The sequence below is a fragment of the Phaenicophaeus curvirostris genome, chromosome 11, assembly GCF_032191515.1.
Source record: "Phaenicophaeus curvirostris isolate KB17595 chromosome 11, BPBGC_Pcur_1.0, whole genome shotgun sequence".
In the NCBI taxonomy this organism is placed as follows: Eukaryota; Metazoa; Chordata; class Aves; order Cuculiformes; family Cuculidae; genus Phaenicophaeus; species Phaenicophaeus curvirostris.
The window spans coordinates 3,558,756-3,574,552 of record NC_091402.1 but is presented as its reverse complement, the minus strand read 5'-3'; the positions used below and the strand labels follow the sequence as shown (position 1 = coordinate 3,574,552).

Genomic DNA, 15,797 nt, shown 5'->3' with positions numbered 1-15,797 from the left:
GCTCTAATAATCTACAGGTGTAAAAGTCAGTGTGAGCTCCACCTACTGACACTTGCAAACCCAAGCAAGACACAAGGGAGCTGAAGTCAGCCCATGAAATAGGGTACTTCTTTACTCAAAGCTGGATGTGTTTGATATCTGTCTTTTCACTGAGTAAGTAAAATCTGTAAAAACACACTGTAGCATCAAAATAACTGATGTTAGATGAGGTCAAGCTGATGTTAATCGGATGAGATCTTTGAGGAACAGAAAAATGTGAGTGCCATTATGTTGGAACAGTGGTGAAAAGTCAATGGAAATATGGCATAGAATTCTGGTCACCCATGTTCATGAAGGATTAAGCCAACAAGTGAAAGGAAGGTTTCTGTGATGATCAGGGGTTCAGAGAACCTATGTTGTGCTGAGTGACTGGTACCCTGCAAGGTGGGGTGATGCAGAAGGACCCGGGCAGGGAGGAGCCCGTGACACAACCATGGATAGAAAGAGTATGTGTGTGGATCAGGGGCTTGATTCCTGGTTTGGTTCTTGTGATATTGTGTGGAAGACAATTTCTTTGTGATATCCTAGTTTGGTTTGGAGTTTAGCAATGAATTCCTGAAGGGTCAGAGCAGGTCCAGTGGGACAGACTCCCTGTCATGGTTAGTGTGGCTCCCTTTGATCGGCACAGCCTGGAGGACAGGGCTATGTATAAGCTTTTCTTCCCAGGAGCCAGAGCTGTGCAGAGCTCAGAGGAGGACCATGAGTTTCTTCATGCTCAAGTTCCTCAAGAATATCACAGCAGTGTGAAAAAGCACACTGAATATAAGAATATAAAATAAAAATAAAATTCTTATATAAGAATATAAAAGCAGTGTGACATCTCAGAAGATAACATGCTCCATGTATATTTATCTGGAAAGCCAGTAATTCAGGACAATACAAGTATGTAACATACATGTATCTGTTCAGCTAAATAGGAAATACTGTGCTTGTGTAAAAGAAAAACCAAAATAGGATTTTGTTTTTACCTTTTTTTTCTGTATGCAAAATTTTGGAATAAAATTGAAATAAGTTTTCCTTTGCCTTAGCTACCGAACATGGACGCTTTAGAATGAAGATAGCAGCTTGTGTTTGGAAACTCTGTGCGTTGTGGTTCTGATGTTTCTTCCAGGCCAGTTCTTGGTTAGCGTGTTGTGCCAGGGACAGATTTTGAGCTGTGCTCTGCATTTGGAAGTGAAACCCAGGTGAGTTTCAGGTGTTGCAGATGTGTGGCAGAACTCTCTTCTGAGCAGTTCTTTCTTTGTAACATGCTGTTCTTGGGGGGAAGGCACATCTCTGACATTTAAAATTATTTTGACAGCAATTCTTATTATTTAACTCTAGCTGATATTTGAAGAACTTCTCTTCATCAAGTTTAATTGATTACCAGTAGCCTGAAGTTTGTTAGGAGCTTCCTTAAGAAAATGCCTTTCTGTGTATCTCTGCTCTTTAGCATTTTAAAAGAAAATTTGGACAGGGCTGGAGGGAGTAGACAAAAATATTTCAAACCTTGTTTAAATTCCAATCTTTTCTATAAGATGAGGAATGTGATTCCTCCCTTGTTGAAGTGAATAAGGTCCTTCTGCCTGTCAGATGTCAGTGAGCTGTGTGAGTGGACTGCTAATAACGAGATGATCTTTGGGTTTGTTTCTTTTTTCCTTTTGAAAGTACATCATGAGTCCATGGATTTGATAAATGTCAGCCAGCCCGCATGCCTGTGTCCTCTATCACATAATCTATGCCATATGTCTTAAGGAATGCCACCCCACAGAATAACAGCTGCCCTGTTATATGGTGAAATCAAATGCTGCGTCTTTTTGCACTGAAACAAAATCAAAATCTTTGGAATCTCTGGAACTCAAATTTTATGCTTTAGATGACCCCCACAAAGGCAGTCCTGTCTTCCTTTGGCTATCGTGTCACACCTGGATGGAGAAGGAGCTGGTCATGCTGAGTCCCCAAACCTGTTTCTTGGGATGCTGACTGGGGCCAGGTTCTTCAGCTCTGTGTGGAGGTGAGGGAGGGTGTGCAGGGAGTGCCTGGCAGAAGCAGAGCTTCAAATGCAAGGCGTTTGCATTTCTGATTTTAGGGCTTTAGCTTTTTGTAGGCCAAATGAGGATTCTTCCTTTAAGAGGATTTAGTAAGAGCCAATTTAAAAGAAGAAAGTTATAATCTGCTATAATCTTGTTATAGTCTGAAAATATATTTTCCGCAGAATGAATCCATTTGAACATTTTGTGAATGAGAAAGGCTGTCTCCTCTCAGCGGAGAGGTATTTCTGAGCACTTGTTTCCCCAGCAAAACCTCTCTTGCTTCCTTGCTCCTGGAAAGCACTTTTCTCTGGATTAGTTTTCTTTTGAGACTTGCCTTTTCCAGTCAGTGACGCTGCTTCTGATTGCTTATAGAGGGAGAAAAGAGAGCTGAAGGGAGATTACCGCTTTCCTTACAGTTAAGAATAAAAGCTGCAAGTTAAAGATAAATGTGCAGATCAAACACATGATGTGCTAAGAGGAAATTCAGGCAGAATATGTTGTTATTTTTATAAATGGTTTTGAGGAGTTGTAGTCATTTATTGCTGTCAATGACCTGTTCTTGACCTAGAAAGATAGAAGTCTTTCTCAAGGCCTATTTCCATTTCTAGTGCTGACAAAACTTGCTGCATCATATTGTCAGAAGACGGCAAAAGTGCTTCTCATTCAAGTTCTGTCACCTTGACTGAATTTGTTCTTTCATGTTTTCAGATAGGTTAGTGAGAACTGGCTGACCAAATAATTTCTTTATAATTGGATGTGACTCACTGGTAATTAATGTAGTATACAAATAAATGAGTAAGCAAAAGGAAGAAAGAAAAGATAGATCATAACTTTCATTCGTGTATCAAGGAATATTGCCTACAGAAATGAAGTAAAGAAAATATGTGGTCTTTTTCATATCAGGAGTTGTTGTTGCCCCAGGGCCAAAATATTCCTGTTATCTACTGTGCCCTGGAGAACGAGCTTGATAAAGCCGTTTTAGTGCTTATAGATAGGAGGACTCTGATTTTTATCCTGGCCATATTCTGCTTGCTGTATTGTTTCCCACTGCACATTTGTTGGGTTTTTACCTGATTTCTTTTTGCCTCTGTCAAATCGAATCTCCAGTCTCCTCAGAAGTTTATTACACAGGCAGATAAATTCTTGTCATTTGGGAAATTCTTCTTCTAAATTGTACTCCACCCACTTTATCAAATAATTCTTTTCCTCCCACCCAGCCTCATAAGGGATCTCCCTCTTTGCTGTTTGGTTCGGGTTGTACACAGCTGCTCTGTGATCACCAGGTATTGCTCAGCTTTCCACTAGATGTCGTTCAAGTTATTGTTTTGTTAAATATTGGGCATGTACTGGCTGAATCCGCCTTTAGGTATAATTTATCAGTTCAAAGTAATTGTCTGAAAGACCAGAATATTTTATTCTTTTAGGATATTACCTTTTCTGTAGCCTCAAATAAAAATCTGACCGAAGTACCCAGTGTGTGTATGATATGATCTGTCTAAATCAGACAACTCATCACACGTTGGTGCTTTGTGGAACAATTAAGAGTTTAAGCCTGTTAATGACAATTAATATTCATAGACCATTTGTATGTAAACTGTCCTTAGAAAAATATTAACATTTATGCTAAGTTGTGATGATGACAGAGTGCGCATGGGGAGGCTTCTGGAGAGAGAATCTCTAAGAGCACCGTTAAAAGACCACATCAAGGCAATCTTTGCCACCACAAGGCAGGTCCCTGCACTCCCGTGTCACTTCCTCGGCTCTGGCCCTGCCCCGGGGAGCCCAGTCCCCGTGACAGCAGACGGTGCCATCTGTGTTTCTGTCGTGGGGTTCATGAGCTGCATGCGACGATGGCATCTGGAGGGAAGTGCAGGGCTTGGTAACACTGACTCAGCTGGCCCCTCCCTGCCTTGCTTGCTTTGCTGAATTAAATACTTTGCTCTCATCAGAAGTATTTATTTTTCTAGCTTTTTGTGCACCATCACTGTTATTCAAAATGCAATACTACATTTCAAACAGTTACAACACAAAGCTGCATTTAAGTGCGTTTTAGATAGGATTGACTTTCAAAGCAAATGCCATTAATTTTCTCCATTTTCCAAGCATGCCTTTTAGTTGAAACCGAACTGCAGTATTCACTCTGGAAAGAATGTGATTTGTTCTAAAGGAGGTCACACTAAAGATGGTCCAAAATAGCTCCTCTTCTCCTAGAGTGTATGGTTGGGTGTGGGGTCCTCAGGTCCAGATTGTTTCCCTGCCATGATTCAGCAGTTGGGGCCGTGCCGTGTGTTGATACAGACATTGTGAGTGTGGCAGCCAAAACTGTCCATAAATCATAGAATCACCAGATTGGAAGAGACCCACCGGATCATCGAGTCCAACCATTCCTATCAAGCACTAAACCATGCCCCTCAGCACCTCGTCCACCCGTGCCTTAAACACCTCCAGGGAAGGTGACTCAACCCCCTCCCTGGGCAGCCTGGTAACTGTGCAGTCAAGCCTAGTAAAGGTACTTCAGCATCTTTGCCAGGTTACTGCACAACAGCTGCAGAAGGATTGCAAAATGTGAGATTAAGCAACACTCCAAGGGTTCTGGTAGTGTCCTTGTTTGAGTTTCGTGACAAAGTCAGTCTTCAGCCATGTTAGCTAAAGTCCTGCTGTTTTCTACTTGAAGAGCAGGGAAACCTCTCCTCCGTCGCTCTGTTCCTCTCTTGTGAGACCTCACCTGGAGTATTGTGTCCAGTTCTGGAATCCTCAACATAAGAAGGAGATAGAGCTGTTGGAACAAGTCCAGAGGAGGTTACAAGGATGATGCGAGGGCTGAAGCACCTTCCAGATGAGGACAGGCTGAGAGGGTTGGGGTTGTTCAGTCTGGAGAAGAGAATGCTCCGAGGAGACCTTCTAGTGACCTTCCAGTACCTGAAGGGGCTACAAGTAAGCTGAGAGGGGCTGTTTACAAAGGCTTATGGTGACAGGACGAGGAACAATGGCTACAAACTGGTGAGGGGCAGATTTAGACCAGACAGAAGGAGGAATTTCTTCACGATAGGAGTGGGGAGGCCCTGGCCCAGGTTGCCCAGGGAAGCTGTGACTGTGCCATCCCTGGATGTTCAAGGCCATGTTGGATGGGACTTGGGCAGCCTGATCCTGTGGGAGGTGTCCCTGCCCACGGCAGGAGGTGGGACTGGATGGGCTTTAAGGTCCCTTTCAACCCAATTAATCTATGATTCTATGATGAATATTGAAGGCAGGGCATGAACTTCATGGTCATATTGAGAAGTTGTTCTTGGCAAGACCAGTTAGCAATTAGTGTCTGATGGAAAAGACTGTATTGGAAAGGCCCAAGTGATGAGTTTACTATGGTAGTTCGTTGTAGAACTTAACTCCCGGTTCATATTTGATAAGGTGGTAAGTTTTTAAATTGCCCTTCATAAAGCTATGACTTCATTTTTTTTGAAATAAAAGTCAGCTCTGTATATATTTTCAGTGATGAATTATTTTTTCCAGATGCAAGCAGCTACAGTCACCTTACCCATTCCATACTAATGCTGTATTTACATGTTTGTGTTGCTGAAACTTGCAGATGTTCCAGTGATGTTCTTTGTGCTGCAGGGAACTGCAGATTTTGCTTGGACGTCTGATCACATAGGGAGAGCCCCAGAAAGTCAACGCAGATAGATCTGATTGGGTTCAGCTGAATTTCTATTGCAGAGCAGATGGATTGTCAGGAGCAAACCCCTCAGCTAACCCATTGAACGCACTTAGAGTTTCCACGTGGTGAGAGAACAGCTGGGAACAACGTTCTCAGAAGCTGTGGTACCTCATACTGATTGTGCTAGTGTGGGAGATCACATTATTGCCAGTCCTAGTTCTCCAGTTCTTGTATTGCATCCCCAAAGCCACGATATTTATATTTAAAGCAATATACGTTGATTTGCTTTAACAATCTCCCCCCCCCCCATTTTTTTTTAGTGAGCTTGGTGTCTTGAGCTGCTAAACTTCACAGTTTCTGAGTTCTGCTTGTAATCATTAAGGGTGGATATTACAAATGAGACCAGAACTCATCTCTAATCGTGTGCCTGCAAGTATTAGGTTCTGAAGGAAATCTTTTGTGTAGTGTGACCCGTGATAAAATCACCAAAGCTGTAAATGCTGCTGTGCTAATCCTATTATTTATTATTACTGAATCCTAATATATGAACGGTTTGGAGAGTCAGTTTTATCAAGCTGGCAGATAAATTAATCATGTGGTCTCACATATCAGGGAGTAAATAAGCAGTGTTCCTCTGAGGGTGGCTGTAAAATCGTTACAAGATGCTGCAAGTCTCTTCCTGCATGATCTAATTCTTGCCTTGTCCTCGTTTGCTCCCTCTAGCTCAAGCACAATGTTGAGGACTGTACTTCAGTGGAACTGGCCACAGTTAATGAAGCTAGTTGGAGGTTATTTATAATTCATTTCCATATCAGTTTTGATGAGTCTTGGTGGTTTGATGTTGTCCTACAATAACACTCATGGTGTCATTATCTCCACGCAGACGGGCACTGAACACCCGCAGTATCTCAGCCTCTAATAGGAAAAACCAGGGCCTGGAACGAGAGGTGAGCTCTCTGTCCTCTTTAGTCACCAGCTCGCCCTCAGCAGGCAGCCAAAATCAATCACCTGCCTCGTGCCTTGGCTGGCTGCCTTCTGCGGGTCAAGCTGCGGCACCTTTATTTACACAAGCTGAAGAATGTTGCTCAGGTTTTATGACTACAGAAAACCTGTCTCCTTTACTTTTAGTTTTAGGTAAGAAGTCTTCACGTGAAGGCTCTTCTTCTCCAAACTCTGTGGCATCTGATAAATGTATATCACAATTTATAGTCGTGAGGACCCGTTTCCAGAATGTATGGCAAATAAAATATCTCTAGACCACCTCCAGTTTAATCACTATAGGGAGGCTGCTGCAGCTGAACAGAACATTACTGCAGATCTTAGCTTTTGCTCAGCTTGCATGTCTGGCATTTGAGAAAAACCTTTCAAAATTCTATTATTTCTTTGTTAATCTTGCTCTGAAAGTCAATAGGATGAAACTGAGTGTTTCACTTCTCTGAATAAAGCTGTGCCTGATGGGCTTAACTGAGTGGATAGGGCAGAGAGATCCTTATCTGTGGGACCTGTAGGAAGCAGTGCGTAGGAGAACTTAACTGAAAGCATTCTCTGGCACTGGAACTGTGCAGGGAGGTGGTTGAGTCCCCATACTGCAGGGATTTAAAAGATGGTTAAACGAAGTGTGTGGGGATCTAGTTTAGTACTGGACAGTTACAGTTGGACTCTATGATCTCAAAGTTCTTTTCCAACCAAGCTGTTCTATGATAACCTAAGTGCTTTCTTGAGCTTAATGTCACGTGCCAACCTCTGGCTGAATGAGGGGTTTCTGGAAGGGGAAAATAAGCTGACTGCTAAGGCTTGGGCCTGGGGTGGCCAGGACTTTGCTGAATCACCTCCATATATGTAGTCAGTAAACAGGCTGTTAGTTTTAGGGAATGGGTAAAAAAGAAGGTACAATTCCTGTAGGATGAGAAAAATGTGAACCCATTAACTTCCAGAGTTCCAAAATTACATTTCTTCCTCCTGTGTCAAGCAAGCCATCAAACCCTTGTGTTTGAAAATACTTGTTCAAGAGGCTTTTTGTTTTGACTGTGATTAAAAGTGGAATAAAAGAACGGGGAGAGCAGTCAGCAATTTTACTCAGAGCAAAGTTCCTTGTGGATATAAATTGAACATCTGAGGAAATAAGCACAGATGCTGATTCTCAATTCACTGAAGACTGAGATTTTCTCAGCTTTCAGGATATTGGATACAACTAATAAATAGTGCAGATGTCACCTTATTTTTAGGCTTTTATTGTTTCTAAGGAAGCCTGTAAACTGAAATTCAGTGCCTGTCTTTTTTGTTCAGAGTCAGCACATGAAGTAGTGTTGTGAAGAGGGTGAAAATACCTGTGACTCTGAACAAATGTTCTTGAGATTTGTCTTTGGAGGGTTTTAAAGGTCTTACTAGGATGCTGGTATGATGTGAGTTTTCATGAGTGCTGAGTTGCTAACAGCATTTCTCATTCACATGACAAAGCCCCAGGGGCAGAATGCTTAAAATACTTAAAAATGCTTAAAAAGTCTGGGCACTACTTCATACGGTATAAAAATATCAGCAACGTCATTGCCCAGGCACTGCAGAACATCAGATTGGGGTGTAAATCTGCTGGTGGGATCAGACTGCGGCAGAGGCTTTTGTGGCAATCTTAGGCAGGATGGAGAAGGAGGCCCCACATAGAGCTAACACCACGTTCTTCACGCCTTTGACAGCCAGTCAGCCGCGATGTTCATCACATGCCAAAAGCCAAGGAATCACTCAAACTCCTTTTAAAGCCTTAAGTGTGTTCCAAATGCATTGCTAGTAAAGATAATGTCATTTTCTGTAGAAAAGCAGAGTGGACCCATAATACACAGGTCTTGTTTGCATTGGAACCTGCTCAGAGCAGCTCCTTCTGACCAATCCTGTATGTGGACGTGCTGCAAGAAATGTCCTTTTCCTTTATGTTAAGCCAAAAAAGATCAGTAAAGCTGAACAAGTGAAAGGCATCTCTGAGAGCCCACCTGGAGTATTATGTCCTGTTCTGGAATCCTCAATATACAAAGGATATGGAATTGTTGGAATGGGTCCAAGGGCTGGTGCACCACTGCTCTTAAGGACAGGCTGAGAGAGTTGGGACTGTTCAGCCTGGAGAAGAAAAGGCTCCAGGGAGACCTTATAATGGCCTTCCAGTACTTGAAGGGGGCTACAGGAAAGCTGGGGATGGAAGTTTTACAAAGGCTTGTAATGATAAGATGAGGGGGAACTGCTTTAAATTGGAAGGGGAAAGATTTAGATTAGACATTAGGAAGAAATTCTTCAGGGTGAGAGGGATGAGGCCCTGGCCCAGGTTGCCCAGAGCAGTGGTGGCTGCCCCATCCCTGCAGGGGTTCAAGGCCAGGTTGGATGGGCCTTGGGCAGCCTGATCCAGTGGGAGGTGTCCCTGCCCCTGGCAGGGGGTGGAACTGGATGGGCTCTAAGGTCCTTTCCAACCCAAACTATTCTATGATTCCATGATCTTAGACCAAAATAACAGCCACATGCAGGAGCAGTTACAGCTTACACAGTAAGGCAAGTTATCTCTACTTAGTGGAGAGACAAGGAAAGCTGAACAGCTGAACTATCTAAAGCATTTTTCTCTAAAAGCCTTTCTGGCTGCTCCTTTCAGCACGTTGTGGCTCCTAGAGATAGTGTATGCTCCTCACCACTAAATTTTTCTCTTTCACCCTGCCATCTGTTCCACCTCTTACAGCTCCATTATTGCCACTGCAGACACGCGCCGTCTGCAAATGTATTTTTCAGGTGGTGTCCTGCTGGCAGGAGGAAGCGTGCCTTGTGTTGATTAACAACCTGGTTCAGTCTGTATGTAGTTTCTTTCTTTCTAGTTCATTTTTTGAGAGTGCACGTATACCAGCTGTCCAGAAACCTCAGCTATGGTTTAGAGCCTCAGGGAAGCCCATTGCTAGGGGTATATTCTAAAGGATTTTGAACACGGGGTCAACACAGATTCATTCAACATGTTGCTGTGTGTGACCCCCAGTATGTCACAGCTTGAGCTTCCGAGTCTTTTATGTGGTAGTTTTCCCCCCAAAACTCCTGCTTGTTCAGAGCATAAGCCAAAAAATCTTTTTGCTGTTATTTTCACATTAGAGTTAAGTGGATAAAACCCTCATACCATGGAATGAGCTTTCTCTGGTGCAGTTTCAACAATCTGAACTCTAATTGCAGAACTTTTTGTGTAGAAGCTAAGGATTGACTCCTGCCTTTGAAATCTCCCTGGCTTTGCGCAGTGTATCTAAGCTCATCTGAGGCAGCTCACCCTGCAGAGGAATAGAAAGGCAGGGAGCAAAAGACAGCTGGGTGGCAGAGTCACTGTATCCGCTGGAATCTCTGCTCTAAATCTACTCAGTAAATTTGGCACTTGCTGACACAGTTGCTCAGTGAGGGAACTTTGAAGAAGATGTGGGAGCTAATCTTCAGGTTAGCCATTAATGATAATATCGATGGTAATGATTCCAAAGCTTACAATTTACTTTCAGGAGATAAGGCAGAAGGCTCTTCTCTGTAATATTTTAAAGCCTGTATGAGGTGGCTTTCCTCACATGGAAAGGGTCGATCGGCTTAGTGTGAATGCCGTGGGAGATGTAATGCCATGCAGAAGCAAGTACGTCCTAACTGCTTCTTACAGGAAAATAAAATCAGATAATAGAGGATTATTGAAGTAGTTTGTTAAGGGATGTTACTGGCATTTACTGCTCAGTCCAGGCACCACAGCTGTCTGCGCAGTGGTACGCTTTGCACTGTGCTTTTAAAATAGGTGGAAATCTATTGACTGTTGATACTTCACCCGCCAGACTGTCTCAGGCTGCTGAAATAAGTGCACAGAATATGAGGGGGAATAATATCATCTGTCTGAAAAGCAAACAGAATAAATTGTCCCCACACCTTGACTTTGGCGATACCTCTGACAAAGACCCAACACCAGTACATTACCCATCTCTTCAGGTCAAAATCAGTGACCTTTTACAGGTTTAAACCTTTGATGGCAGTTTTGCAAGCCTCAAGCGAGTTCCAGCTCTTTAAATTCTTGATATGCTATTGTTTTCAGGCTAGATGTGATTCTTCTTTCTGTGTAAGGAGCTAGGTAAAAAAAGGAAATAAGGATAAAAAGAGTTTACAAATACTGGGGTAAAGCTGGAGAAAGTTTTTAACTGGAAAAGTATTTAACTGGAAAATTCCTGGTCTGTTCCACATGTTGTGTTTGTCCTTTCTCCAGCTGTGTGAGGAGAATGATGTATCATCTCCTGTTGCCTCTGCACCCTGAGGGCTTCACTGACTGCGTCCTCGTCCCCCTCTGGAGGGAAGAGCCATTAACGTAGATGTCCTGGCCAGATTCATCAATGCTCTTCTTTTTATCTTACTATGCCAGGTAGCATCCATACTGCAGGGTAGTCTCTGTTTCTTCTCTCAAGTTATTACGTGGTGTTGCTGTTAAATAAGTACCCATTTTACCTTATACACGAGTAAATGATCCTTACTGTTGTTCCTCCGGTCCCGCAGAGCCACTGCCAGGCAGAACTGTCGGGGCTGCCCAGTGCTGCCGCTGGCCAAGGGGCTGCAGCCGGCCTCACTCTCTTGCGCTCAGCTTGTCCCCTGGCACTTCTCCTCTGCTCGCTCACTGTCTATGAAGTTGTTTAAAGGTCACTCTGCTGGAAGCGTTCTTCACCACAGCATACACTGCATTGATTTTCTACGTTTCTGAGACTCCCTGTGCCTGCTGTGAGCTCTCCATTTCCATAGTGATGTGCTTAGCAATTGTTACCATGTGCAGGACTAATTTCACATTCTAGGTAGGGCACACTCGCTCACCAGACTGCATTGTTTGTAGTGTCAGTCTATTGAAATGGCTACATTATCTTCTCCTCTATTGTCTGGTAACTTTGCCTTTTTTCCTCTTTTATTTTTTTTAATTTTTTTATAGTTTTGTTGGAATTTTCTGAACAGAAATCAATTTTTTCCCTCCCTGTTACTCAAGCCAGAAAAGTTTTTAGAGCTGCAAGCAAATTATATCCTTTTCAGCCAGGCTGAGCCTACTCTGAGGACATCCTCAGAGCCTCCTGCCTGCAGAGCCCTGCCCCATGTGCACTCAGGTAAGGGCACAGCCTCGCTGCAGCTCTGAGCTTGCTGGGGCTAACCCCTGTGCACCGAGGGTTCCAGCTGGATCAGGTGGGAACTGGGGATCCTGGAATTCCTTTCCATTTTCCCTTGAGATATTTAGGGAGATAAACAAGCTCTCCATCACCTCAGCCAAAAGAAGTCATGGAGAACGACTGTTCCTCAAAAACTCCCTGCAGGAGCCCTTCCCTGGGGCTTTTTACTGGTCCTGTGCACACCTGTAATGTGGACAGCACTGCTCAGGGTGTCTGGCTGTGCTCAGAGTAGGCCAAAGCAGAGGTTTTGATCTATGCGTAGCGAAGCCATGCTCTGGATGAGTGCTGTAACGGTTAGCTCTCCATTTCAGCAAGGCCTTTTAGGCTATGGACGGCACCAGTTCACTTGGTACCTCTCACCAGTGTTCTTACAACTCCAAGCCAACTGGCGTAATGTGCTCAACCTGATGGCAGAGTTGTACTGATTTGAATGTGTGTATCCGTGCCTCCCGCTTACCAAAAAAAGGCAGAAAGGCATTTGCTTGCTGTCTTTGTCTTGCATTGAGTTCTCAAATGCAAGTACCTTTGCTGTTGTGCTTATCAAATAGTGTTTCTGCACATGGTATGGAAAGAAACGTTCTCTTGTTTTTGCATATCCAATGTTTATGCCAGTCAGAGAAGTAAGTGGACTGGCAAAACACAATTAGACAGAGAGATTTCAGTCATGAGAAGATGATTCCCTTGGGAATTATTGTGCAGGTGATAGGAGTTTTATGGTTTGGTCCATCATAAATACTGTGTGTGCTTTAGAGCACCAAGATAAATGGGAGTTGTTCTAATAGACCCAAGCAGGGAATGGAAAGCACTGACACTGGTAGGTGCCCTTGATCAGGTGATTTAGAAAGTGTTTATCAGGAAATATCCCTTATCTGCCTTCTGTCAGGCAAAGAGACATTTGTTCTTTCAATGCAAAAATTGAGGTCACAGGATATGGTGAGTACTGGAGGACCTGGAACTGTAGAATCATAGAATCATAGGGTAGTTTGGGTTGGAAGCCCATCCAGTTCCACCCCTGCCATGGGCAGGGACACTTCCCATGGGATCAGGCTGCCCAAGGCCCATCCAGCCTGGCCTTGAACACCTCCAGGGATGGGGCAGCCACAGCTTCCCTGGGCAACCTGGGCCAGGGCCTCCCCACCCTCATGGTAAAGAAATTCCTCCTTCTGTCTAGTCTAAATCTGTCCCTCTCCAGTTTATACCCATTGTTCCTCATCCTATCACTCTAAGCCTTTGTAACCAGTATCTCCCCAGCTTTCTTGTAGCCCCTTCAAGTACTAGAAGGTCACTAGAAGGTCTCCTGGGAGCCTTCTCCAGGCTGAACAACCCCAACTCTCTCAGCCTGTCCTCATATGGGAGGTGCTCCAGCCCTCGCATCATCCTTGTAGCCTCCTCTGGACCCATTCCAACAGCTCCATCTCCTTCTTATGTTGAGGATTCCAGAACTGGACACAATCCTACAGATGAGAAAGGGCAGTGTGGAGTGAATGGGTAAGTGCTCTAGATACCGCTGAACAGGATTTTATTATTATGTAGGCACTGGTGGTTAAACAGAACAAATATGGACAGGCAGCGCTCAAATTGTTTGTACAGCTAAATTACCTGGTGTTTAATTATGGTGGGAGTGTGTGTAAACACAGCATAGGCTGTTTGCTGACTCACTCTGAGCCATTTATTACTATGAAAAATTAAACTTGGATATGAATGACTTGTCTATTATGGGTCATTTGTCTTCTCATAATTGTGTAAACTGCTTCCAAAGACCTTTTTTGGGGTCTATTTGGCACTATCGCACTGTAACATAGTTGTAGAAGGGCCATTAAGTGACTTGTCAGCAGTCCTGTGTCCATACCAGCTGTAATTTGTATGGAAATTTTTATGTGTTGGCTGGACAAGGAGTGATAGGGAAGAAAAAAAGGAAGATGTGACTTACATTTGCTCTTTGCTTGTCTGACAATTGATGAGCCAATCAAACTACATTTCCCCTATCCTTCAAAGATCTCAGACTGTTTATTTTCAGCAGAAGTTATGTCCAGGTCTTCACAATGTTATCATTCAACCGCAGATGCAGCTTTAGTCTACAGAGTTTATTCATCTGGGCAGGAATGAAATGAATCTGGAGTCTGTTACAAGGAATTTCCAAACATTTCATACAAATTGCTGGAGTCAGTTCTTTCCATTTTTAGGAGCAGCAGTATATGGGCCTATGCACTGATTTTTGCTATTAAATCTGTTTCTGCTTATAAGGCAATGTCAAATCTTTTTTTAAGACTTGAAATGGCTTTAAAAAGTCTAACTACCTTTTAGTTCCCAGCTTGCTTTTCCTTAAAATATAGAAGCAGCGTAGTAAGCTTGGAGCTGCTCTTTTCTTGTATGAATAGAATTGTTTGAAAAATTGTCCTTAAGCTTGTCTCAGTTCCACCTTGTTGACATGGGCTCTCTTCCACATTTGCAGACACCTTTGTCCCTACAGGAGATAAAATAAAACCAAGGGATTTTCGCCATCTCCATATTCTAGAGAGCTTTTTCTCATGTAGTTCTTGTTAGCAGTATCTCCTTTTCCATAGTCTCAGCTTTGTCATCAAATATGTTTGATTTCAGAGTCTCAGCCATATTTGTTTTCCCCTTTTCCTGTACTTTTTAATTGCTGGTGGTCTCTGTCATGCTCGAGCTCTCAAGAGCTTGGGAATGACTTGAACAATCAATGTAATAATAGAATAATTTGAGGTCAGTCTGCCATGACTTACGTTAGTAGATAGTGGTTGCTGGGCAGATGACTCGGCCTCTCTGTTAGGGGAAATACAGCAACAACAAACCCAACAGTGGCAAAAAAGAAAACAAGTGGTAGCTATAAATATTAATGTCTTTCTTGAGGATTTGTGCCCTACATATAAGCTGGAAGTCCTGCAGTAAAAGTTCAAACTTAGGTTCTCGAGAGGAACTCGTTGCTGTTAAAATTATCACCATAGAAGTAAGTTCTCCAGATTTATTGATACAATATGAAAAGTTTGTCTACCTTTGTTCTTAGGTTCCCTTCCCAAATCCTGTCTTCCAAAGACACTTCCTTCACGGATCTGAGCATCTTGATTCTGTGCTTAAAATAATGAGGTTAGAGTGTTCACTGGTAATTGCTGTAAAAATTGTATTTCTTCCTCCTGTGTCAGTAACTCTTTGGTGTTCCCTGAAAAGAAAAGAATCTGCTATGCAATTATTTCTTACTTCTTCAGCCCTGAAATAGTTCTGTATTTCAGGACTTGAAATGCTTCCTGTCTCTTTTCTGTCTCTACTCGATATATTGTAGTTCAGTTTAATGACTCCTTAAACATCATTTTGTGACTTGAATTATTGGTTCTGTCAGTCTTATTTACACGTAGCTCCAGCCAGATGTGTAAAAGCAGCTCCAGCTGTGTTTTCCCTCTTGGTGGGGTCTCTGCAGTGCTAATGATATTCCCTACAGAATTAGTTTAACCCAAGCTGTTATAAAGCTTGAGTTTCAAAAGGGATGCATAGGATCATTGTGTTGTTCCTGTGCTAAAAAACTAGAAGTATAACAGCAGAGTCCAAGACCTCCTGCATGGTGTCTGTGTTCCCATCTTTGTGCTGGGAGAGAATGTCTTTGTATTTGTGGCGTTCTGTGTGTAATTACAGTAAATGTTAATCTTCATTCATTCCGTGCAACCTTCATGGGAAAGGAGTGTGCTTTAATGGTGGAGTTGGTGATGTTTTCTTTGCGCTGTTCTGTAAAGGTGACCTAGAAATGGTTTCCATGGCAGTGGGAAGTGCTATGGATGGCACGGCGCAGAGGACACCACACAAGGCTATTTGATTTAAAATGTGAACATGTGGCCGAGTGACTGTCGAGTGACCCTCAAAGCCTGGTGACTTTTTTGGGTGACTCTGGCAGATGAGCCAGTGTTGTGTCTCAGCCCT

The 15,797-nt window shown here is 43.1% G+C and overlaps 1 protein-coding gene across 1 annotated transcript in view; it reads left to right on the top strand.

The window, feature by feature from the left end:
• The window catches only part of CFAP92 (cilia and flagella associated protein 92 (putative)), a 117,621-nt gene that overhangs the window by 18,330 nt on the left and 83,494 nt on the right, over positions 1-15,797 (top strand). The gene's annotated exons all lie outside the window — the stretch shown is intronic.